Raw genomic sequence first — 6085 nt, forward strand, 5'->3', positions numbered from 1 at the left:
TTCCCGCCGCGAATCGTTTTCCGTATGGAAAATGGCGCCGGCAGGAGATCGACTGCAGGAGGTCGTTCAGCGAGGCGCCGGAACCCTCGCTGAACGACCTCCTGCAGTCGATCTCCTGCCGGCGCCATTTTCCGTACGGAAAACGATTCGCGGCGGGAAATCGCTCCCTGACCCCCGCTGGACCTCCAGGAACTTTTGGCCAGCTTGGGGGGGGCCTCCTGACCCCCACAAGACTTGCCAAAAGTCCAGCGGGGGTCCGGAAGGACCTCCTGCCGTGGAATCGTGTTGTTCTATGGCCGCCGCCATTTTTCGGCGCCATTTTGGAAAATGGCGCCGGCTGAAGACAACAAGATTGAATAGCAGGAGCCCGTTCTGGACCGCTGCCGTTCTGGACCGCCGCTGGACACCCAGGTTATTTAAGTCATTTGGGGGGGGTTCGGGAGGGTGGGAGATTTAATTTAAAGGGTCAGGGGTGGGTTTTAGGGGGTTTTAGTGTGCCGGCTCACGATTTTAACGATTTTTCACGATATTTTACCCCCCCAAACGGCAACAATACGATTCCCTCCCCCTCCCAGCCGAAATCGATCGTTAAGACGATCGAGGACACGATTCACATCTCTATTACAAAGTAAAAATAATTAACAAAGAGTCTCACCCTGTAGCGGCCAAGCAAGGAGTTCCCCAGGGTTCCTCGCTCTCCCCGACCCTTTTCAACATATATCTTCTCCCCCTATGCCAACTACTCATTAACCTCAACCTCACTTATTTCATTTATGTGGACGACATGCAGATCCTAATCCCCATCAAGGATCCCATTTCCGTCACTCTAAACTATTGGAATAGCTGCCTTCATGCCATCAACCTCCTTCTCACAAGCCTCAACCTCGTTCTCAATACATCCAAGACTGAACTGCTGGTCATTTCCCCCAATGATAATAACCCACTAGCCAACACCACTAATACACCATCAGTAAATCAAGTGAGAGACCTTGGAGCCATTCTAGACTCCAGAATGAACCTTAAAAAATTAATTAACAACACCACTAGAGAAGGCTTTTACAAACTACAGGTCCTAAAACAGTTAAGACCCCTCCTACACTTCCATGACTATCGCTCGGTCCTTCAAGCCATACTATTCTCAAAGATCGATTATTGTAATGCGCTGCTGCTTGGTCTCCCGGCCTCTTCTACCAAACCTCTTCAGATGCTGCAAAATACTGCAGCCAGGATCTTCACTAACACTCGCCGTATGGACCACATCACTCAGATTCTAAAAATACTTCACTGGCTACCCATCCGCTACAGAATTCTCTTCAAGACACTGACCATCATTCACAAAACCATATTTCAGCAATCCTCTCTCCAACTCACCATACCCCACAAACCAACCAAATCTGCATACAGAGACTCCCTACAGGTTCCCCCAAACAAATCCGCTATTCACAACACCATTGAAAAACGAGCGCTATCCACGGCCGGTCCGCATCACTGGAACTCTCTCCCACCAGACCTTCGCCAGGAACATTGTCATATCACATTCAAAAAAAAATTTAAAACATGGCTGTTCGCCCAAGCATATCATTGAAGAAGCCTTATGGTAACCCACACGGACCAACACCCTATGGTTGCGTACCCTTTCCGCCACACAAAGGAACTGTTTTCTGCTAACTGTGCTCTTATATAACTTGCCTAATCGACTCCTCTGTGTAAAATTGTATATAATTTTTACCATGTAAGCAATAGCTCCCTGCTTACATGCACTGCTCTCCAGTTAGAAATTGTTAATCTATCCCTTTTTTTCTAACAGCCCTGTTCCACATTCCCTGTTGTAATGTAACTTTTCGCTTTCAGTGTTAACTGGTTTACCCCCTAGTTTATTGTAAACCGGTACGATAAGACCTGGTCTTGAGCATCGGTATATTAAAGGAATTTAAATAAATAAAATAAATAAACCAAGCAGCCAGAACCTCCAGCAGAAGAAAGAGAGACTGTGTGAAGAAGATTCAACTATCTAAAAGGTACTGGGAGGGCCCAGGGTGGAAGGGTTCTTGCTCCAAGAAATGATTCATTTGGGTGGTATTGTGGAGTGTGAGAAGAAACTGAGTTTTGTGCTTTTGGACTTTGTTGCTGTTTGGTGCACTGTCAAGAAGTGTACTGCTTTGGATCTTTGTTTACCTGTTATCAGTACAGACTTTATTTTCAACAACAGCTTTGGAGTGAAGGGCGATTTATGCTGTGACTGGACTGGTGTACAGAAGAGTTCCCTAGAGAGCAAAACCCTCGAAAATAATTTTCTTTTTCCCCCCTGTGAGGGAACTCCAGAATGTCACAGAGTCTTGCATTGTCAGTGAATCTCCTCATGTGCCCCCATGCCCAAGAGCTGACTGGCACAGGGGCTACACTCAGAAAGCGCTAATGTATGAAAAGTAAACAGCCACAAACCACCTCCAACATCAAATATGGACCATGTATTCTGAAGAAGAGAAGGCATGAATGAGAGCACACCAGTACAAAAAGGAAAAAAAGCAACAGAATATGCAAAACAAGCAAAAACATTCTTTAAATAGTTGGACCAGCAAACAAAGAAGAAACTAGGGTCAGCACATCCCTATAAATTAATGGGAATCTCCCTCGCCGCCTCTATAATGCAATCTTTGTTTTCTGTGGCTCATTTGTAAAAATTACAAATTAAAAAAATAACACTGGGGAACAATTTTTAACATAATTCCTGTTGAGTTCGATTTTTCAGCTGTTTTAGACTTAAATATGCATGCTGATTTCAAAACTGCAGTTAGTTTTCTTCTATGACGTCAAGTTTTTTCTCTATAGCCTATCTTAGGCCTCATGAAGCAGTTTGTTAAAGCTTTGCCAACTGAAGGAGACTGTTTCAACTATCTCATTTTGGCATTTCCTAGCCTGTCATTTGAAAAGATAAAGGCCGGTGTGTTTGACGGTCCACAGATTCGGCAGTTCATTAAAGATGAACATTTCATTGGGACAATGCTTGGTTGTCATTCAAAAACCTTGTCAAGGACTTTCTTGGAAATACACGAGCATAGAATTACACCAAAATTGTCCAGAAACTCTTGGAGAGCTTCAAAATGCTTTGATGCAACATGAGCATCAAGGTGCATTTTCTGCATAGCCATCTTGCTGACTTCTCGAAAAACCTTGGTGCAGTCAGTGATGAGCAAGGTGAACGATTCCACCAAGATTTGAAGGTCAAGGAGGCACAGTATCAGGGTAGATGGGATGTACGTATGATAGCTGACTATTGTTGGAGCATCAGGTGAGATTGTCCACAGATTGAATACTGCCGGAAAAGCTATAAGTGTAAATGTTTACCTTAATATGTATGTTTGGTAGGAGAACTTTACTACTTGTACACAATTTGACTTACAGTAACAATATATAACCTTTGTATGAATAAAATAACTCTAAATAACCGTTTATTCAGGTTATTTTTTCTTTTATTTTCTTTGTATGTACATTTTGTATGATTTTTGGGAGAAAGGGAGGGTATCCTGGACCTTAAAAAGTTGACATGATAGAGAAAAACTTGTGTCATTTTTGGATTTCGATGTCAAAAGTTTGTCAAAAATAAGTGTCAGATCTAACTCAACGAAAATTGTGTTCCCCAGTGTAATGGATTAAAAAGTGCCATTTCCCCCCCCCCCCCCATACTCTTCTCTCTTCTGATATATGATTGGTCTCTGTAATACAAAATGAATGGGTTTGGAACAGGATGGGGGGAATGTTAGACTTGTGGTGCACTTTTCGTTTTAAGCAAGAGATGTGGATATTAATTGGATATCCAAATGTGACTACTCCATCAAAGTAAAAACTGCTTGACTTATTGAAGGTGATCCTGAACAACTGACAAGATTCTTCCCAAACTGCTAAGACAACATGTTCGAAATGTAATTATCTGAACCCCATAAACATGAGTTAATTACAGCAGAACAGAAGAAAATGAAAACTCCTCTGCAGAAGTTCTTACCCTCAGTTGCTGAAGACTCTTCCCGGTGCTTATTTTATTCCCAGTAAGCTTATTTTATTCCATTGCAAGTGTCGAGTTTGACTATTTTGCTTTTCCGTTAAAACTAATAAAGGGCAAATACAAAAAAAGGAAGAAGAAGCCAAAGGAAAGGCATAGTAAATAGTCTGATGTGACAGTGCTTGAACCTTCAAGAAGCTCAAATGTTATCTCCCTCCCCAGCAATAGGGATGTGCATTCGTTTGCAACGAAATAGGAAATAGAGACAATATTTCCTACTTTGTTGCGTTTCGGGGGTCCGACGAAACAATGATAAAACCCCACAAAATTTCGTGGGGTTTTCTTATAGTGTTTCGGGGAGGGGGGGAGAAAGGGCACATTAAAAAAAACAAACCACCCCAACCCTTCAAATTTAATTGCAACCCCCCAACACTTGCCCGACCTCCCCCAAGACTTACTGAAAGTCCCTGGTGGTCCAGCGGGGTCCCAGGAGTGATATCCCCCTCTCGGGCCGTCGGCTGCCACTAATCAAAATGGCGTTGATGGCTCTTTGCCCTTACCATGTGTCAGGGGCTATCGGTGCTATTGATCGGCCTGTCACATGATAGAAGCAAGGGATGGCCCATGCCATTTTTTAAGATGATGCCAGCTGTCCATTGTTCCTACCATGTGACAGAGGCTGGCCAATGGCACCGATAGCCCCTGTCATACAGTAAGGGCAAAGGGCCATCAGCGCCATTTTGATTACTGGCTGCCGACGGCCCGAGAGTGGGAGATCACTCCTGGGACCCCCACTGGACTACCAAGGACTTTCAGTAAGTCTTTGGGGGGGGGGGGGTCGGGCAAGTCTTGGGGGGTTGCAATTAATTAAATTTGAAGGGTTGGGGTGGGTTTGGGTCTTTTGTTGGGTTTTTTTTTACAACACCCCCCCCCCCCCCCATTGTAATTCGGGGCAGGTTTCGGACTTCGTTTTGGGGCAGACTAAATAAAATCGGCCCGAACCACGGGAAAACAATATTTCCCGCAGCGGGCCAATAACGAAGGCCGAACCAAAAGGTTCGGCCGAATTACATCTCTACCCAGCAATGGTATTTTCTTAGTACAATGACCAAAGGAAAAGTGTTTAGAACATTTTTTTAAATTTTTTCACAGCCTTAGAATTTCTGCTTTTTCTATGTATTAAATGTCCCTGATGTTTTTAAATGTACATATGGGAAATTTTATGTTAATTAATTGCTGTGATTTCTAGAGAGTTCTGTCTGAGAAGAGAAACTTGCTGGAGCTGCACAGGTGAAGTGACAACTGGGGGAAAAACATTTAAAACACTGAGGTCAATATTCAAAATGCATTCAACGCTATTTAACCAGGTAAGGGTGACTTATGTGGCTAAATAGTGGTGCTGAATGTGCGGAATGAATTAGCCATACAAGTTATGTGGCTAACTACCGATATTTATTCTTAGCTGCATAAGTTATACAGCTAAGTTTAGACAAGCCATATTGCATGTGTAAACTTAGCTGGTTATAACTTATATGGCTAAGCGTGGATATATATGTGCCACTGAACATAGTGTGTAACGTAGCCAAATATAAGTTACTTAAATGGACAGCTTTCAATATTGACCCCATTACAAACATTGTAGGGGAGCATTATTTCTCTTGTTTGTTAATCAAATTTATTTTTCTAAAAGTAATAGGCCTTTGGTAAAGAATTCATATGATATGGCAGTTCTGCAATGCCCATTGCTTATTGTGTGTCAGAACCATAATTTCTTTCTACACCAGCAATGCTCACTAGATGCCTACTAGTCCAGCAGATTTTTTATCCTGTATGTAAAAAGCTCAATGGCAAAGCAACTGAACACCAGATAGCGGTAGTCCACCTGCTAGCCATAAAACCACATCATCTCCTCACTTAGCACCCCATAATTATATTAAGCTTGCATTCAGTCCTGTAACAAAAAATAATCAATAGTTAATGACTTTATCCTGCTACTATTATATCCACCCTCCCGTCCGTGCCTCTCCCAGTCTTTCATCTATGCATTTTCCTACTCCCTGTGAACCGTTTGACCTACCTGGGGTCCCT

This window comes from Rhinatrema bivittatum, chromosome 3, assembly GCF_901001135.1.
Source record: "Rhinatrema bivittatum chromosome 3, aRhiBiv1.1, whole genome shotgun sequence".
Classification (NCBI taxonomy): Eukaryota; Metazoa; Chordata; class Amphibia; order Gymnophiona; family Rhinatrematidae; genus Rhinatrema; species Rhinatrema bivittatum.